Source organism: Mastomys coucha, unplaced genomic scaffold (assembly GCF_008632895.1).
Source record: "Mastomys coucha isolate ucsf_1 unplaced genomic scaffold, UCSF_Mcou_1 pScaffold3, whole genome shotgun sequence".
Taxonomy (NCBI): domain Eukaryota; kingdom Metazoa; phylum Chordata; class Mammalia; order Rodentia; family Muridae; genus Mastomys; species Mastomys coucha.
The window spans coordinates 9,014,090-9,034,599 of NW_022196909.1; the positions used below are offsets into that span (position 1 = coordinate 9,014,090).

A 20,510-nucleotide genomic window follows, 5' to 3' on the forward strand; every position below is an offset into this window, starting at 1 on the left:
GCACTCACACAACACCACACTCACACACTCACACACCCACACACAGCACTCACACACATACACACCACACTCACACATGCATATATCACACTCATATACGGAGATACCACACACACACTCAGACACACTCACACACAAACTCACACATACCACATATGCACACACCACACACACACCACACTCACACAATCACACACAGCACTCACACACACCACACTCACAACACACACACCACACACACACACACACCATGCTCACACAATCACACACAGCACTCACACACACCATGCTCACACAATCACACACAGCACTCACACACACCACACTCACAACACACACACCACACACACACACACACACCATGCTCACACAATCACACACAGCACTCACACACACACCATGCTCACATAATCACACACAGCACTCACACACACACCATGCTCACATAATCACACACAGCACTCACACACCATGCTCACACAATCACACACAGCACTCACACACACACCATGCTCACATAATCACACACAGCACTCACACACACACCATGCTCACACAATCACACACAACACTCACACTCACAACACATACACCACACACACACACACCATGCTCACACAATCACACAATCACACAATCACATACAGCACTCACACACACCACGCTCACACCATGCTCACACAATCACACAATCACACAATCACATACAGCACTCACACACACCACGCTCACACAATCACATACAGCACTCATACTCACAACACACACACCACACACACACACACCATGCTCACACAATCATCACACAATCACATACAGCACTCACACACACACCACACTCACACACTCATGCAATCACACACAGCACTCACACACACACCACACTCACACAATCACACACAGAACTCACACTCACAACACACACACAACACACACACAGCACACTCATACACAGAGACACCACACAAACACACACACACATCACTGTTGGCCCACGTCGGCCCCCCCACAGGGCATAGCTGCTTGGGGAGGCAGAACAAGGGGAGTTTGACTGTGCTCACCTCATTAAAATTGAGTGATAAATGTGAGAGGGCCCAGCCCATTGTGGGTGGTGCTATGCCTGAGCTGGTGGTCTTGGGTTCTGTAAGAAAGCACGCAGAACAATCCGTGGGGAACAAGCCAGTAAGCAGCACCCCTCCACGTGGCCTGCCTCCAGGTTCCTGTTCTGCATGGGCTCCAGCCATCACTGATTTTCATGATGGAACTGTTAGCGAAATGAACTCTTTCCTCCCCAAAGCTGCTTTTAGTTATGGTGTCTCATCACAAAGTAGTAACCCTGACTAAGCTAGCAGATACCTAAAATTAGTGCTTTTGATGGGTGAGGAGGACCCATGTCCGAAAGCCTGACACTTGCTGAGATTTACGCAGATAAGACCTGAAACCCTGGTGGTGTTCACTCCTTCAGGAATAATGACCTGCTGATCTCCGCCAACACGCCAGGAGCCGCATTACGTGCTGGGGAACAGCTGTGTCTTAGATTTGTTGTTGTGGGTTGGTTTTGTTCTGCTGTGAGCAGACACCATGACCCTAGCAACTCTCATAAAGGAAAACCCGTCATTGGGGCTGGCTTACAGTTCAGAGGTTCGATCTATTATCATCACGGTGGGAAGCATGGCAGCGTGCAGGCAGGCATGGGCTTGGAGAGGTGGCTGAGAGTTCTATCAGGATCTGCAGGCAGCAGGAAGAGAGAGTGACGCTGGGCCTAGCTTGAATTTCTAGAGTCTCAAAGCCCACCCCCAGTGACATACTTCCTCCAAAAAAGCCACACCTTCAATAATGCCACTCTTATGAGTCTACGGGGGCCATTTTCATTCAAACTACCATAAGCTTAGAGTAGGACCTGTCCTTCAACACTGGAATTTATAGACTCAATGACCAAAGTACAGTCCTAGAGTGGTGTCCCTTACTTTACAGCCCTTTACAGGCCAGATTCTGCCTCAAAAGGAGAGAGTCTGGGCTGTGCATCCACCCAACTGTCAAACTTCAAGGTCAGTATTTCTGCTAAAATGATCCCTAATGTTGGCCAAGGTGTGGAGCTCAGAGCCACGGAGAGGAGGCCCGTCTGAAGGGACCACGTTTTGGGTCCAGCAGCATCTGAAGGAACAACCCTTTCCTTAGATGGGATTTGTTTTCTCTCCACTCCACTCTCAACTTTCTTTAGTACTTAATTTGACACCAGGTTTCACCATTCCAGGATGACCCCTCTGTATATTGCCTGTGCTCAGTGCCCCGAGCCCTCCCAGGACTCCAGGGTTCTGCCTGAAAGGAATCCTAGAGCAGAAGACACCATAACAGTCGTCAGGTTAGCTTAGGCTCTTGTCCGACGTGCTCCACCTTGCAGGAAACGAATGTTTTTATTTTAAGAGTGGTTTATGAGTTCTGGGGGTGTGGTGGTGCAAATCTTTAATGCAAACCCTTGGGAGGAGGAGACAGACAGATCTCTAGGCGTTCCAAGTCACCCTGGTCTAAATCAATAGTCCCAGGCCAGCCACCGTGAGGCCTTGTCTCAAACAAGGCAAAGCAAGATTTATGAGAAGTGTAAGTGCATTTCCTAACATGACAAGGAACGATTCTGTCCCTGACAATGGATGACTCCACTCAAGGCCCTGTTAGCACAGAACAAGTGGGGCTGCTTTGTGGAAAATATAAAAGTAAAAGCATGAAAATTACTCACAATTTCACCACCAATAAATCATCACTACTAATACTTCTTCCACATTTTATAAATCATTCTTTTTTCAAAATAAAACTCAATTCTGCGTCTTACTTTCCCACCTGCAGTTTCCTCAGCAAATGTGTTATGAATCTCTCTTCCTATTGCTCTATGCTCTATGACATTCAATTTTAAAAAGTAGGATAATATCTTTTATTTATCTTTTGACAATTTCCTACCCGTAAACAGTGCATCTTGAGCACCAGGACTCACCCTCCCAACTCTCCCAGAAGCCCCCATGTCCCACCATTCCCCACAAGGTCTCTAATGTGTGGCCACACTCTTTCATGTCTGCTGGCATCAGGGCCTGACCAAATAGGTGTGGGCTGTCCCGGAATCCCTGAGGTAGAACAGTCCAGGTAAAGGTAGAAAAGTGGGTATCAGGATCTGTCCAGGTAAAGGCAAATATGTTCTGTGACTGGGCATCTAGAGGGATAGAGAAGAATGCATCCTTGAGATCTAAGACTGAGAAATGGGAAGTCCCCGAGGGGATAGTGGGAAGAAGTGTGTAACAGGAAAGAAGCCACAACAGGATGGAGAGGAATCAGTGCAGAATTAATGCACCTGAAGTCTTGAACCAGGCAATAGTTACCATTAGGCTTCTTAACTGCTAGTATAGGGGTGTTAAAGGGGGAAGAGGTGGAGTGAAGGAGTTTTTTGGTTTTTTTTCCTCAAGAGGTCAGAAATAATAGGCTTAAGTCCCCTGAGGCTCTGGAGAGAGAGAGGGTATTGAGCTTGGGTTATGTGCCTGGTAGAGTCCAGTAATTGGATGACAATGGGAGAAGGGTATTTAGCATCAGAGGGGGTCTGGATGTCCCAGATTTGGGGATCTACCTGAGAAGCTGGTAAAGGAAATAACATGGTAGTGTTAGTAGGTTGGCTGGCTAGAAGGAGGAGAGGAATTGCTGGAGAGCCTTGGTTTAGGCGAATGTGGGGAGCAAAGGAAATAGAGGCTCCCAGCCTAGCTAGAAGATCCCCTCCCAATAAGGGGACAGGACATGTTGACACTACCAAAAAGGAATGGGTGAGAGGTACACCCCTAAAAATGCAACTAAGTGGTAAGGTCTGGAGAGGGAAGTAAGGTTGTCCTCCTACCCTGACAATAGGAAAATGAGAAGGAGAAGTGGGTCCCCAAAACTCTGTCAGGACCAAGTAAGTGGCTCCAGTGTCCAAGAGGAAGGAGATGGGCTGCCCACATACCATGATATCTACCCAGGGCTCTCTGCTAGTGATGGCAGTGGTCAGGTCAGGGGAGCTCAGGCCTCCTCAGTTGGCCATAGCTAAGCTGAGATCAGCTGGAGGGTTATCTGGGAGTGATGTTCCCCAATTCTGAGTAACATGAGGGCAATCGACAGCCCAATGTCCTTCTTAATGGCACCTAGGGCATGACCCCCTTGGCTTGTGGAGGTTAGGGCAAGCTTTTTCCCAGTGACCTTTTTGACCACATTTATAACAGGTACCTGGTGGTCTCTGAGTCTTAGGAGATCATGAGTCTGGTGCAGTGGCTGGGGCTGGTCGAACAGCCTTTGCCAGCATATGGTATTTTTGTTTGCGGACTTTGTCATCTCTCCCATGGTACACTTTGAAGGCCAGAGCTAAGACTTCTGCCTGTGGAGATAGGGGTCCCATCTCCAGTTTTTTAAGTTTAGCTCTTATGACGGGGTAGCTCTGGGAAAAGAAGTAGGTCATCAGAAGTTGCTTACCTTCTGGGTTTTCAGGGTCCAGATTGGTATGCTGTAATAAAGCCTTTATAAGGCATTCTAAAAATTGAGATGGATTCTCCTGCTTGTCCTAGACAACCTCTTAGAGTTCTTCAAAATGTACTGCTTTAAGGCCACTTTTCTAAGACTGGCCAGAAGGCATGTAACAAACCTGTCCCTGCCTAAAATACCACCTGTGGATCTGTAATTCCACCGGGGATCCTGGTCTGGCACTGTCTCAGAGCCAACTGGATATGTACCATCTGTTGGTGAATTCCATCTGCATGCACTTTTGCCTCTTCCCAGACTTGTCTGTGTTCATCTGAAAACAAATTATTAGTAAGAATCATGTGAACATCATGGAAAGTCAAGCTATAAGACTGAGTGATATACTGGAACTCTTTAATAAACTTGGAAGAGTTAGAAGTATAGGAACCCAGCCTGTTTCTATTTGAGAAAGTTCACTAAGTGAGAAAGGAACATGTATTCTGACAAGGCCATCTACCCCAGCAACTTCTCTTAGAGGAAGGACTGATGCTGGGTCTCTGGGGAGGAAGGACTTGGGGGGTTGGCTGTGGCCTTAGAGTGGGTGACAGGAGGGGTGAAGATAAGCTGCCAATGTGGGACATTTGGAGCGACCTGAAGCTGGCATGGAAGAAGGGGAGGGGTCTTGAGAGATAGAGATAGCAGGCTCTGGGGCATCCTGGTGAGGAGGAGAAACTGAGGCAGCAGTTTGGATTTTCAGCAGCGTGGAGAGAGGTCTGTGGTGAAAAGGGGGTGGTTCATTAGCTGGATCTAGCATTGTAGCTTCCTCTAGTGGAGGTTGTGTAGATTTCATGGCTAAGAGAAGTTGGGTTGGGGAACAAGAAGAGCGCAGGGAGGGATTGGAGTGAAGATAGAATGAATGCTTGGACATAGGGGACCTCTTTCCATTTACCAGTTCTCTGGCAGTTTGTACTAAGATCCCTTAAAATAGTTGGATCTAGGGAGCCATTAGATGGCCCTTTTAAATGCCCATCTAGCTGGTATTGAATCCAGACCTTATTTCAGAGGTATATCAATTTTGATGCCTTCAAGTCAGGCATTAGCTTCAAAGATTTGAGATTTTTCAGGAGACATCCCAGTGGGGTGCCTGGAAGTCTGTCTGAAGATATCACAGCACCCATTGGGGGATTATTGGACTGTTTGTACCAGCGTCCCGAGATCAGTCCAAAAACCAAAAAGAAATCAGCCAGGTTAGTGGCCCAAGTCATCACAGGGGCCCCCTAGAGGCTACCAGTAAGCCCCAGGTTTACTGTGGAAAGAGCCTGGTACTTGGTGCCAGGGATTTCTTTAAATGGCTGCACGAGCCTGGAAGAGGAAGGGGGTGAGAGCTGCTTTCGAGGGAATGGTCACCCAAAGGGTTGATGTCCTAACTCGTATGTCAGCTGGGAGGTGTGACTATAGATGCCAATCCCTTAGTCCCCAGAAAAAAAGCTGGCCAGACCCTATCTGGGAAACTAGAGGCCCTCCCGTTGACGGATCCTACCAACAACTAATATGCCGCTGTGTGAGAATAATAGCAAACTGGTAAATAGAAACGTGGGACTGAATGGATAGGTGTGGGCCCCAGCAGAAGCTAGCCCTGCAAGATAGGCCAGGGCAGCACAGCTTGAGTGGTAGAAGTTTGTATGTCCTGCATCGCGCTGCAGTTTGGCTGGGGAGATTCTCGTAGCAGCAAGCTGAAGGGGTCTCGAACCCCCGTGCACACTCCACGAGGTACAGCAGCCGCAATTACCGGCTGTGGTCGGTGGTGCGGCCTGTCCAGGTGGCTGTGATCTCATCACCTCTGCCGGGCCCCGCTGCAGCACTCCGCAGCCAAGTTCCTGGGTTTTGGCACCAAATGATGTGTTAGAATAGCAGCTCGCATCTGGACACAGCACACACTAAGCCCACACAGTTCCACATGTAAGAGGTTTTTTTGGGAGAGAGAGAGAGACAGGGTGGCAGCAAAGAGAGAGAAGGGGGAGGGAGGAGGGAAGGAGAAAGAGAGAGAGAGAGAGAGAGAGAGAGAGAGAGAGAGAGACACGGTGGTCACAGATAAAGGTGGGAGGTGAGCCCAATGGATTCTGGGAATATGGTGGCTGTTGTCTTGGCAACAGGTCTGTGAGGCCTGCCCTGAAGCTAACAATGTCATCTTTGTCTCTGTTACTAGCCCACTGAGCCCACCGCCTGCTGCCTGTTGGGATGCTGGCTGATTGTGACCCTCCTTCAGCTGAGGGTTGATTCTTCAGACCCCGCCTTGCCACAGATAACCACACCTCTCTGCCCACCTCCTGCTAATTGCCACGCCTCTCTCCAAGTTCCAGTTACGTCAGAAGTCCCGCCTCCAGAGACTGAAGAAGTTGCTGATTGGGCCAAGTTGCTGACGAACTTGGGGGAGGGGTTTTGCCTTACCTAAGCTACCTGTTTGCTTGTAACAATGAGAATTGAATGAAAGATGGCGGACTGATAACACAGCCATATGTTAGTCTAATTTTTACAAACCCTTCCCACAGTTCTGGTACCCCAAAATTATGTTTCAGGACCTTGACCCCATTCCAGAAAACCCATTCGTACATGTGGCCGCTGGGCAGCTATAGCTGATCTTGTGCAGGTAACCGCAGTGGCAGTGCCTGTGACAAGTCTCAATGTCAGCATGTCACAGCACTCTTTGCCTGGTGTCTCTTAGCTTTCTTTCAGCCCCTCTTCTGGAGCTGGCCTTTGCTACTTTGTGGGTTTTTCTTTTCCCCACCCTGGCTTCATCCCCCCTACACTAGCTAGGAAGAAAACAAGAGGAGAAGGGAGAAAGGAGAGGGGAGAGAGGAATTAGGAAAATCCCTGATTTTAATTTCTCTTGTCTCTTCTGTGACAAGGCTACTAACAAAACACAGCCAACCTCCCTAAAGAAACGCTTTTATTCTCCCCACCCATCCACCGCCTCTCTGGGGCCCCGAGCATTTATAAACCCTCTGAAAGGTTTCCGGAATTCCAAATGTAACATTCGCAGAAATCAATCTGCATCTGGCGAAAGCATGCTTCTGCTAGAGCAGGAGGCAGATCTCAGTCAGCTGCTGTGGACCGTCCAAAGCAACCCCACATCCCCGCGGTCCAAAGCAACCCCACATCCCGGCACCCTCTCCTTCTTGTTTGTGAGCTGTCTTCTTTAAATCTCCCTCCGTGGGCATGGTGGTGCATACCTTTAATCCCAATACCTAGGAGGCAGAAGCAGGTGGCTTTCTGAGTTCAAGGTCAGTCAGGGTTACATAGAAAGAATCTGTCTCAAAAAGACAAATCAAAACTTCCTCAAGCTGTCAGACGGATATCTCCATTCATTAGGTCTTATTCTATTAGAAAGAATGAGCTTTTCCTTTTGCAGTACTGGGGATCAATCTCCAAGCCTGGCACATGCTCAGTGTATAGGCAACCACTGAGCCACACCGCCCGCCCGAAAGAGTACCTTTTGTCTCTTGTTAATCACAACCAGAGCCACAGTAAGCCACACGTCCTTCAACCTAAAGTGCTGATCTATCAAGCCTGGTAGAGAGAACGACTGATTTTTTAGGGTTGTAGAATGTTAGACCCATATGGGCTCACAAAGACAGCATAGTGCCCAGTCTCATTTCCAGTCTTAAAGCAAGGCAGTAATTTGACCAAGGTCATTGGGTTCCTAAAGGGCTGGAAGGAGAGGCAGTGCCAGGAAGCTGTGTGACAGATCAATTAACTGCTGTGTCTTAGAAACAAATGCCTGGGCAAAGCTGTCCATCACTTCTGAGCTCTTGGGCAATTTGCTTAACATCCTCAAGGCTCATTTTTTTTCCTGATCTGTGGAGTGGGACCAACACCTGTCTTTTCCAAGATTGCTGGGTGTCTTAGGGTTTTACTGCTGTGAACAGACACCATGACCAAGGCAACTCTTATAAAGGACAACATTTAATTGGAACTGGCTTACAGGTTCAGAGGTTCAGTCTATTATCATCAATGCAGGAGCATGGCAGCATCCTGGCAGATGTGGGGCTGGAGGAGCTGAGACTTCCAGCTTTTGTTCCAAAGACTGCTAGCAGAAGACTCTGGCTTCCAGGCAGCTAAGATGGGGGTTTCAAAGCCCACACCCACAGTGACACACCTACTCCAAGCAAGCCACACCTCCAAATAGTGTCACTCCCTGGGCCAAGCGTATTCAAACCACCACACTGGGGTTGGACTCTATGGAGCAGCGGTCCTTCAGTAAATGTCACATATATCCTTAGAACGGCTATGTGTATAGACCATAATGTCAACACCCTGCCTGCAGCAGAATCCTCTCAGCCTGAAGCTTGTGTCGGGAAACCCTATCTCTCTGGGCAAAGGTTGCTCTTGATATGGATGACGTCTTCATCAAAGCTAGCAGAATGATAGGGGTGATCCCCAAAAGGGAACCCTGCTCCCTTCATTGCCTCTTGCTACCCATCAAGCAAGCGATGTTTGTTTGCAATGCGCTGCCTGTGCCCTGAGAGAGAAATGTAACCAGAGCTCAGAAAAGAGCAAGGTGGGTAGGGCCTGGAGAGATGGCTCAGTGGTTAAGAGTATAAGCACTGCTCTTCTGAAGGTCTAGAGTTCAATTCCCAGCACCCACATGGCCACTCACAGCTGTCTGATGCTGTCTTCTGGTATGCAGATGTATATGCAGACAAAGTACCCATATATAAAAATAACTCTTTTTAAAAAAGAGCATGGTGGAATGCCCTAAGCAGTGTGTGTGTGTGTGTGTGTGTGTGTGTGTGTGTGTGTGTGTGTGTTGACACATGTGTGATGGCTAGAGCAGAGGTTGACACTAGGCATCTTCTTTGATCCCTCTACTTTATTTACAATGGCAGAGTCTCAATTGATGAGCCTGGAACGCTCTGACTCACATAATCCAGTTAGCCAGCTTGTGCCAGGATCCTGTCTCTGCTTCCTGATCATGATGGGATTGTGGACAGACCACACCACACCTGCCTGGCATTTCTGTGAGGTTTTGGGATCTGAACTCTGATACTTATGCAGCATGCATGCACTTTATCCACAGAGCTAGCTTCCCAGCCCAGCCTGAGCATTTTGGTGGTCATCCAGAGATACTCAAGATTAGAGTTATGATGGAAGAGGAGGAGGAGGAGGAGGAGGAGGAGGAGGAGGAGGAGGAGGAAGAGGAGGAAGAGGAGGAGAAGAGGAGAGGGAAGAGGGGGAGGAAGAGGACACTTTGCCTTTTAAAAATCCTTTGGCTAATACTTGCCATCCCACAATTTTTTTTTTCTCTTACATGCTTAACTTAAGATTTTCTTGGAATAAACAAAAACATTTAATATTTTTTGTAAAATATTGGTAACTTAAGGCCTGTGGTGATCATTAGGAAGAAAGGAATTTGAGTAACATGCTTGCATGCACATACAGTTAATCTCAGTAATATATATTTAAATATTCTAGGTCAGCTTTAGTTAATTTCAAGGTCGTGTGTGACTGCCAAGTTGTCCCATGGAGTGGCGAAGCAGCAACCCAGACACACCTGGCTCAAGGACCAAGCACATGGACACTGCGTGAAGACGGAGCATGCAGATTAGGGTCAGAGCCCCTCGGGGCTTCCTGGGGAAGAAAAGCCAAAGTTCTTTGGAGTAAAAGTCTACCAAAGCCTTTTCTCTTATGGGGTTTGATTCCTTAAGAAACGTTGAGTTTATTTGTTGAAAGAGCCATATTCAATTGAACACCAGTTACCCAAGTTCATCTAAGGTGCCCTTCAGTGGCACACTGTGTGAAACTGTATGACCGCAGCTGTGGCTGGAACTTGGCGCAGGCCACATTGAAACCATCCATCAGGCCCTCGTGCTCTCCCCTTTCCACAGTGCCTTGCTTTATAGCTGAGGTTGCCCCGAGACCCACCATGTAGCCCATGCTGGCCCATTCCCTTCTACCTCAGGCTCCTGAATGCTGACATCACAGATGTGCAGGTCACACTTGGTTGGCTTCTAATTTCTTTTCTCCTTCTCGTCTTCTTCCTTAGGCCCCTTTCTTCTTTAAATGAAGTCAGTTATACGGAATTACAAACACATCCCCTCCGAAATGAAACTTCCAAGACTGAATTTTCCTGAATAAAACAAAACATCAAAATTCAACAGATAAATGAAGTAAGGTGTGGATCCCTTCTCTTCCTCCTCTTCTTTCATTTTTACTTTTCCCCTTCAGTTTTATAATATATTTATTTTCCTAGGCCAAAACCCTTGACAGTTTAAATACAAGTCGAAAAGAGTTGTTGTAGGTCAGTGGCACACCACCTCCTCTAAGGTCTCTCCATGAGGAGAGGGCTCTGTGACTGTTCCCATCCACCTCCTTAACCGCGTGAATCTGGACTTTGTTGTGAACATGTTACTTTTCCATGTCTACATCATGAATTTCAGCCCAAAGTTTGTCTCTCATGACCATAATAATTTCTATGTGGGCCAAACTGTCTGTATCTTTTGTAAAATAGAAATTTATTGAGAGCTTCTCTGGGCCAATCTTGTTTCACTAACTCAGCCTTTGATGCCCTTGGGTGTCAAAGGGGACATGTACTACACTGTCGGTACAAATGTGTGACTTTTTATGGTACTTGGTAGGCATAGAGATTGCCATCCAAGCTGGGCCAGGGCCAGCATGGGAACCACCTTGGGGCAGAGGAATCAGTGCCATGGCAGGCAGCCTAATAGGCAGAAAGGATACATGCCACCCGGGGAATTTCTTCTTTTTTAATAAGGATAATGCTTTGACTTCAAAATCAACAATTTCCTGTATCTACTTAATTGGAGGGGACAAATTTACTTCAGACTGCACACACATTCAAATTGTAGGTCCTTTTTAATTTTCCATATTCTCAGTTACTGGCTAAGCTGTGACCCAGACCTTCCAAATTAGCTTAGCTAATGGTCAGTTCTGGCTACAAAGCATGCCCGGTAGACAGCCTGTATTTGTAGACCAGGCATCGTGTGAGAGATGCTTGAGGCAGACCTCATTTCCCCAGATGAATGAAGCTGGTGAACCTCGACTCACTCTATAACGAGGGAAGAGAAAAGGTGCCTTTCCTGGTATAAGCTGGTTTAGTGGACAGGCAGTGGGTACAGAGGAGAGAGACAGCAGCCCTTCCCCAGGCAGGTCCCAAGTGTGTTAGGGCATGGAGAAACACTTCCAGATGTGCATACACAGATGTGGAGCCGTGTGGCATCAAACATAGGATAGGCAGCTCTCGAGCTGACAGGTACAGCCACGGTGTGTCGCCAGTATAGGTACACACACCTCTGACAACACACAGGCTTTCTGTTGGAATAGCATTGTTCTTTCTTTTTTCTTTCTTTTTCTTTTCCCCCAAAGCCAAACATTAGCCTTGTCAGATCGCAATAGTCTTACAAGCCTGGTGTGGCCCTCACTGCTGCAGGACTGGGACAAAGAGATGATGTTACAGTCTGGTTTCTATGGCAACGGAGGAGGGGTAATGAAAACTGAAATGCAGGAAACACCCATTCTGACTATTGTGACATAATTCAGTTTATTACAAGGAAGTAACTATCTAAGAAGCAGAGGTGTCATTACCCGGTAGCTCCTGTTCACAAAAAGCTGCGCTGTTGATTTCTCTTAGCTGGTCTGTACATAGGAAAGAAACACCATACACACACACACACACACACACACACACACACACACACACACACACACACGAGTCCTCGCTTTCTGCATAAAAAATGTGTGTGTGTTCTTTAGAAGCCAGCGGTTGGCTGGTTTTCCGGACATGATGTGGTTGAAGCTGTCATCGTAATGGAAATTCACTGCTGTAGCTATGGTAAATCGAGTGTTCTGCCTGGGCTGAATGCATTAGTCTAATGAGATGTTTGCAGCGGCCGAGCAGGGCTGCTGGCGACTAGCTGTGAGGCATAAGCACACCGTGGAAGATAGCTGCTTGTGCCATACTCGCAGTGCATGTGCAGGAAGTCACCTGTCTTCTAAGCCAACACTCCGACCTCAGCAGCACCCTGATCGGGGCTCTGTGACCAAGCTGTAGGTAAGGGAGACGCGTGCTGGAGGGTACGCTGTGACACATTGTGCGGCTCCTTCTCTTCAGGCCGTCAGCACAACAGGTTACCTGCTTGAGTTTATTTGGGAGGGTTTGCATGCCTGCCCCTAGGGCAATGCACAAGTGTCTTGTGCTAAAACTACTGAGTCAGGCGGGTAAACTTCGGGTCCTAGCATGCAAAATACAATGTTTGATTTCTTAACTATATCTCAAGGGAATATGTAAAATAGAAACATACAGTTTATATACAGTTTATAACCATTTTGAGATATATATATATGTATATATACTTAACCTCTCTTTAATTCTGCATGTAAATATGTGCAAAGTTTTTATTTTTTACAAGCATAAACATGTTTTTTTTCCTAATAATAATTTTGTCTTATTTTGTTTTATTAATTTAAAAACTGTAGTATGGTTTAGGTTACAAATATTTACCTAAAACTATTAAAATTGGCTGTGATATAAGCACTCACCAAGCATTTGTTTTTAAGTTGAATTTTATTTACTTATGTCGAATGTTGCAGATGGTATATTTCATGTGTTTTTGTTGGCTGCTAATTTGCCAGTCATAGATAAGGATAGTATGAATTGTTTGCAAGTTCCTGCTGTTAGTTTTTTAGGAGGAAAAAACTAACAGGTTAGTATAGAATGTTCGGAGTTTTCCCAAGTTCAAAGACAAAGTTGCCTCCTTCCCCCATACAGCCCTATGTGACCCAAACTAGCTTCTGACTGCAGCCCCAGGTGTCATTTACAGGTTGCTCTGTAGGGGGACAGAACCAGTGGGTGTGGAGCGGACTGCTGAATTAGCAGTTTTAACTCATCATTGGTGCATTTGAGTCTAAGTTCTTACTGTTATTTGTGACAATAAGCCAGAGGCGGCTTGCTGTGTTGTCTTTCTAGGGTCATGACATTTCTCTAAAGGGCTGAGACCATCAACAGCTCTAGCAGCTCTCTAAGAAATGGAGCTTTGTAGCTGGGATACTTGAAAAATGATCCAGATGTGGTTGCTGTGTCTTCCGTGTTTTTAATTCCTTTCTCAGTCAAGTAACGATTTTTTTTTTTTTGGAAGGGTGAGAGACATAGATGCCTTTCCTTCCTCAAGACTTTCTTCTCATTGAAAACAAAACAAAACGGAATGTCCGTTGAACTCGTAGAAGTGGAGAGATGACTGTAGAAGAGAAAGTGCCCAATTTAGACAGTATTTTTATGGAACGTTTTGTGTTTGTTGCTTGGTAGAAACGGCTCAGTCCATCTGAGTAACAGCTACTGGGTGGCAATTACCTAGAAACTAGCACTGAGTGGCCATCAAACTGTAGCTAAAATGTAGACATAGATGCCCCATGCAGAGAAGCCGCTTGGTAGCTTTACAATCTACCTTTAAATATAGCTGTCAACTATTTTTAAAACGTGAATGTTTTTCTCTCACTCTTAGCATTGTGTGTGCGCGCGCATGTGTGTGTGTGTGTGTAGGAACCTTCTCCAAATCTGCCTGTCTGACTTGTGTCATAAGAAGAAACACAGAACTAACAAAATCCCAAATTTTAGTAGTTTTACCACATTTAAATTTCTTACCTGTGTCACCAAAATTACTTTGATTTTCTTAAAAGTTGTATATGAGCAATAATAAGACAGGAAAAAAAAAAAACAAAAAAACAAACAAAAAAAACCGAGCGGGTAAGTTTGGCTTCCTCCTGCACAGTCTTTCTCCCGTCACTGATCTCTGCAAGACCAATGGTAGTTTCACTTTCTGGTTCTGGTTGTGGTGCTGAAGGTTGGAGGTCACAGGCGATCAGCTTCCGGGCAACAAGCCGAACTCAAATGTTGTCACCTCAACTCCTCCACTTTGATCTTGCCAACTCAAAAAAAAAAAAAAAAAAAAAAAAGACTTAATATATTCAATACTGCTGGTGTGTGATAAAAATTTGAACAATACCCCGAAGGACAAAGACAGAAGTTTTAATTTTTTTTTTTAACTAAACGGCTGGAAAATCATGACCAGATTGCCTTAAACTTTTCATAACATGGTGGTTTTTATTTGTTTCTTTTTAATCTTAATTCTGGATCTCAAATGTTTAACTGCACCAAGTTTAAGGAAATATAACAAGGAATGCTCACTGAAGAATAGCTTTTCTGTTGGAAAGCGGGGCATGGAACACAAAATTCAGAGTGTTTCTTAGGTCTGTCTACAGTTTTGTCGGAGCCAAGGGCATATCACACACAACATGCACGCACCCTTGTAAGACGCACCCCTTGTGAGGCATACTCCAGAACAGGCAGCTCCCTCTGAAAGCGTCAGCATCCCATGGCCTCTGGGTAGCCAGGCTGTGGGCTCCTAGCTCAGAAGTAGAGCTAGGAGCTCCAGAATCTAGATCAGAATTCCAGATTCCTCCTGTTTCATCTTCTTAGATTTGATTTGAGAGTGGATGTGGGGTGAGGATGAAGACAGACCTTGAGAGAAGTGTAAAATCGTTTTCCTGTTTCAGGAGTGACGTTTATGAGAACGGGTTCCTGTCAGGTGTGAGCGCATAGGCTTCTTTCTATTGATGGTCAAATTCAGTGTTTCTGAGAAAGCTTTAAAAAAAAAAGTTTCTTTGGATATTTTATGTCTTAATCTCGAAGTCTCTCAAGAGACTTTGAGATTTACACATTTCTCCTTTTAAAATGTTTTTGTTGCTTTCAGAGACAGGTGAAGGGGGGATTCAAATGGTTCTTAGGAGGAAGAAAAATCAGATGATTTGGTACAAATATAAAGTTACAGAAGCCGCCAGGGTGTCTAGTAAATTACTCTAAATTTTAATTAATGAGACACAAAAGCCATACTACAAGCTTTAAAAATTATCCTTTTATCAATAAGGTGATAATTAACTTTCTCTAGAATTAGCGATTCTCCGAGCCCCGGGCAGTATGCTGCCTGCTAAGTTCTTTGGAATGCTGCCAATTTTTAACAATTGGTCTCTTGGCAAAGCTAGTGATTTTTAATTCAAATATCTATTGTGGCATTTTCAGTTGTGGCTCAAAGACCATTAAGATCACTCAAATCCTGGTGAAATCTCTGAGACCCAGAGTAGCTCGGAATATTTGGGTTTCATTCGAATTAGTTACGTTTTCTCTCTCTTCATTTTCCCCGTTTCTACCTTTTCCCTCGGCAAACCTCATTCTTCTGGCTGGATGCCATGGTGATGAATTATGGTTTGCAGGCGTAAAGCACAGCTCCCGGCTTCATTCACGTTGGGTTTATCTCGGTTTCAGTTCTGGAGAGAGGGTGTGTTCCCCTCCATCCCTGCAAGCTTGCGCGGGTGGATCAGCGAAGACTTAGCTGGAGACTTGAGGGGGGAGTGCAGGTGGGAAACCTTTTTCAGTGGCCCCCTGGGGTTTGCAATTTGGCTGATTTATCCATAGTGATGGCTACTGGGAATAGGAGCCAGCCCTCCACATCTCAGAGGAGACCCCAGCAAAATGGCACGCACGCACCCACACGCACACTCTTTTGGTCAGCCTGGGATGCTACTGTCTAGGTCTAGACAGTTCCCACCGAGACAAAAGTACCTTCAGTCAGGTGAGCCTTTTGGAATAAATCAGCTGCCTGCAACCAGGAGAGAGCCCTTTAGCCACAATGAAGGAGACAACACTCTTCCAATTGTGGGGCGGTTACAGCTTGGGTTAATCTTTCAGAGAAGAAAGGAATGTATCACCCAGGGGCAGTCCTGAGTTTGTACTAAACTAAAAAGTCATACCACGGAGTCCTGGTGTCCCCCCACCCTCTCCCCGAAGCCAGGGAATTGTGCCCTTGGCTCTCCAGGCAGGCCTCTCTGGTGTAGCTTCTCTTCTCTTGGGCAGCTGCAGTTGTCACAGGAGTCTGGCGGGGCAAACCTACAGCCCGCCTCTCTTCAACTCTGCAATCCCTCAGCCACCATCTTTGAGAAAGTTTGGCTTATGAAGTACGTGAGTGAGGGTGATGTTTTGACCGCTGCATTTATAGATCAGGCGACTGGGCTTCGGTTGCACTTTTGTGGAGTTTTGGGCATCTGTGCATTCCTACTGCCAGACTCGGGGAGAACGAAGACCAGCCTCGCTTTCTGCAGAAGTCCCAACAGCGAACGAAGGGAGGCGTGCCGCTGGCTGTAGTGAGAACACCAACATGCCAGGCTGTAGTGAGAACACCAGCATGCCAGGCTGTAGTGAGAACACCAGCATGCCAGGACTAGAGGCCCCAGTGTGCTCTGAGAGGGGGCAATGCTGCCTGCCCAGACCCCTGATGGCGACTCCGCTTCTGAGAGCTGGATATTTGGTGGCAAAGCCTTTCTCCCCTCTCTCTCCCTGTGCTGATTATTTTATGTAGAGATCTCATGGGTTCAAAAACAGATGCACGTGGCTTGAAAGTCATAAAGAAATTTTGTGAACAGACAGGTGCAAGTGAGGCAGAGCAAATAATTGTCCCAACGGGGTCCGTGTGAAGGGAGGAGAAGGGCACTATGGGTAAGTGGCAAAGGATGCTGGGATAGACCCCCCAGAGAACGGGTCTAAGAAGTGTTCAGCTGGAGAGAAATGGCCTATGGCTCTCAGCTGACAGTATAGGTGGGAGGAAGACTTCTCTTTTTCCTTCCTCTTTTACTTACATGCCATCCCAGGACATACATCTCTAATGAGAAAACCAGGATCAAACACATGATGTGTGTGTCCCTAATATCCAGAGCCATGCCCTGGGGTCCATTCCCCAGCCATGTGTATTCTCAGAGTGACCAGATCTGAGGCTCTGCCATGGCACTGGCCCCTAAGCCAGCCTGGGGTGGCCTCAGGATTTGAATCCTGTTTTGACTGGTAGCCAGTGCCTCTGTGGGCAAGACAAGAAAGAAATAGAGAGGAAATACACGGAGGAAATCAGCGGCGGCAGGGAGTCATGCTTTTGATTTTTGGAAATGAGAAGTTTGTGTAACCGAAGCATCCCTTTGGGCCTATCTATCTTTGGGCCACTACCATATCGGATGCAAGAATTATTCTTTGTGTGTTTATGTATGTGCAAGGGCATGCATGCATGTGTGTATTTGTGTTTGTGGTAACCAGAGGTTAATATCAGGTGCCTTTCTCCGTAGCTGTCTTGAGGTGTGAGACAGGGTCTCTCATGAACCTGGATCTTGCTGATTGTCTAGACTGGCTGGCCAGTGGCTCCCAGAAGTCTCTTGTCTCTGCTCCCCTAGTGCTTGGATGCAGTGCTTACGTCACCACACCTGGCTTGTTATGTGGGCGCAGGAAATCCAAACTTGGTTCTCATGCTTGCTCAGTCAGTTCACCTACTCAACTGAGGCGTCTCCAGCACCGAGGCTCATCCTCCTTGGCTTTCCTTGGCTGCCTTCTTAGACCCACTGCTCCTTAGGCCCCTCCCCTCCTGGTTGGGAACTTGGATGTGTTGGCTTAATGGGCACAAATGAGGATACAGTCCCTTCAGAAAGGAGAGTGAGGAATTAAGTGTGGGCTGTGATGTGTAGAGGTGTGGCTGCTGGTGACAGTGATGGTGTACTTCCTTGCCTTCCATCTGAGGCAGAAGTCATTTGGCACAGGTCCAGTAAAGGGTAAACCAACTAGACATGCTGTGGGGCCAAGTGAGGACAAGGTACATTCAGAAAGGTCTGCTTCAAGTGAGTGTGTGTGTGTGTGTGTGTGTGTGCATGTATGTACCTGTGTGTATGTGTGCATGTGCACCTGTGTGTGTACATCTGTGTGTACACCTGTGTTTATGTGTGTGTGGTATATATTGTGGTGTATGCTCTGCATGTTATGGTTAGTGTGGGTGTGGCCAAGTGTGCACGCAGGTACACATGCTCTTGAGTGTTTGTGTGTGGTGTATGTGTGTGTGTTTGTGTGTGTGTGTTTGTGTGTATGTGCGTCCCCAGCAGGGCTCCAAATCTCTTATCAGATCAAGTGTTAGGAACCCAAATCCCTACTAACTTGTTTGAGACCAGGATAGTGAGAAATAAATTAGAACTATGATCATTTGAAATACATATAACTGTTTCTGGACAGATCATTTTTATAACTAAACATGCCATTTTCAAGGCCGAAAAGAAAAATATTTCCATAGGGTCAGAGCCCTGTCTGTCCCACGCTGATTTTAGCAGAGGGCACTGCGAGTCCGTTATGTGGCTCCTCAAACCCAGGTAAGCAAATCCAGGGCCGATTTAGGTTGACGTTTCCTGCCTGGTCCCTGCGTTATGCAGCCAATCCCAGGATCCGGCATTCCTTCCTCTTCCTGAGCTCAGACAGTAGATGGGGTGAGAAGCATTTGTATGGGAACCACAAGCCCAAGTAAGCCCATTTCCCAGCCAGCCCACTCGGTTTTAGGGATCAGAAGGCTAAAAACAGCAATCAAAACTATGCGCTTGAGGGGGAAACACTGGACATCTGAAGAAAGAGTTAAACGCAAGAGCTTATAATCTGAGCTGTTGTCCCCAGGCAAACCTCAGACACCCACATGGTGTGCGGGTCCGCCTCCTAGAGCAGGGCTTGGCCTCTGTGCAGACAGCGCAGCCTCTGTCTTTCCACTCTAGTTGTAAGCAAAGGCATTGTTTCCTCCAGCACATCCCCAGCTTCCTCTACCAGCAACTTCTCCGTCTTCCTAGTGCTCGCGCTTGCCCTCAGAACAGCACAGGACAGATCTGGGAAGCCACATAGACTTGACTTACAAAAGCCAGCTGAGTGCCTACCCGTGTGGCCTGGATCTGTACTGGAGTATCCTTGAAAACTCTATTACTTCTTTCTCTTCCTAGAGATGGTTTTCTTAGTCAGCCCTCCCTACTAAGGTGGTTTGGGTCAAGCAGAGCGTTGAAACGGGCTTAGCGAGTGCTAAGTTATCAGTAACGCGTAAATGTCTACAGTAACAAGATGGTGTTTGTATTTGTGGAGACAACGTAACACCACAAATACCTGGTCCAGTCCACTCGGGATGCCAACCCACGAGGGGCTCTTTGTAGCTGTCATTCAGAAGGGGACACAGAAGCTTCTATTAAATAGCTTACTGAAGAATGCATGGCTGTGGGTAATCTGCCTTCTCCACTTTGAGCAATGGGCTGGGCATTTCACTCACCGGATGAGAAGAAAGCTCTCTCATGACCAGAAAGCAGCTGCTCCTGCTTAGCCAGGCTGGCTTGTTCCGGATCCCGCCTACCTCCAAGAGGAACCACTTGCTGTCTTCCAACTTGGAAAAGCGGTGTGAGGCACAGAGACCTTGTTGTTAAAGCTGGGAGCCCTCCCTCCTTCCTTTTTATTACAAACGCTTTTAATACGCTGGTGGCAAGCCTGACGTGAAGATTCTGGACAATATAACCCACTTGCACCCGCAAGCTTAGGAAAGATGGTATGCTGTCCCAGCTGAAACATAGAGAGGGGTGAAGGCATAGAGAGGGAGAGGTCTGTAAAGAACCCAGGTGCATAGGGACTGACTGCAGATCAGAGTGTGAGCTTGAGTATGTTCCCCCTGCCCCCGCCCCCAGAGGTTCCCGGGTGGGAGTTGGGTCCCCAGGATGGTGCATTAAGAAGTGAGGCTTAGGGCTGGAGAAATGGCTCAGAGGTTAAGAGTACTTCAAGAGGAACTGAGTTCACTTCCCAGCACCCACATGGCAGCTCACAACTGTCTGTAACTCCAGTTCCAGAGGGTTCCAACGCCCCAGACAGACACATATGCAGGCAATACACTAATACATATAAAATTTTTTTTTTTTTGAGACAGGGTTTCTCTGGCTGTCCTGGAACTCACTCTGTAGACCAGGCTGGCCTCAAACTCAGAAATCCGCCTGCCTCTGTCTCTCAAGTGCTGGGATTAGGGGCATGTGCCGCAGGCTGGCCCATCTGGGCCTTTCTCAACCCGCGGGAGAAACGGGTTCCTAGTCAGGTCGACAAGGTGTAGGTGAAGAAAGGATGGCAGAGACGACACATGAAGTACAGGATCTGAATGTATTTCTTAAAAATGGCATCA

The 20,510-nt window shown here is 46.9% G+C and overlaps 1 protein-coding gene and 1 long non-coding RNA gene across 2 annotated transcripts in view; both read left to right on the top strand.

The window, feature by feature from the left end:
- Positions 1-6,864: 6,864 nt before the first annotated feature.
- LOC116074811 lies at positions 6,865-10,616 on the top strand. The gene is made up of 3 exons (XR_004112292.1): positions 6,865-7,108; positions 9,934-10,068; positions 10,505-10,616. It is a non-coding gene; the product is annotated as an uncharacterized LOC116074811 (long non-coding RNA).
- Positions 10,617-11,988: 1,372 nt separating this feature from the next.
- Positions 11,989-20,510, top strand: part of Scml4 (Scm polycomb group protein like 4) — a 100,062-nt gene continuing 91,540 nt past the window's right edge. Inside the window, exon 1 of the mRNA XM_031347642.1 lies at positions 11,989-12,529. The gene's annotated coding sequence lies outside the window, so the exon portion shown is untranslated. The remainder of the gene's footprint in view (positions 12,530-20,510) is intronic.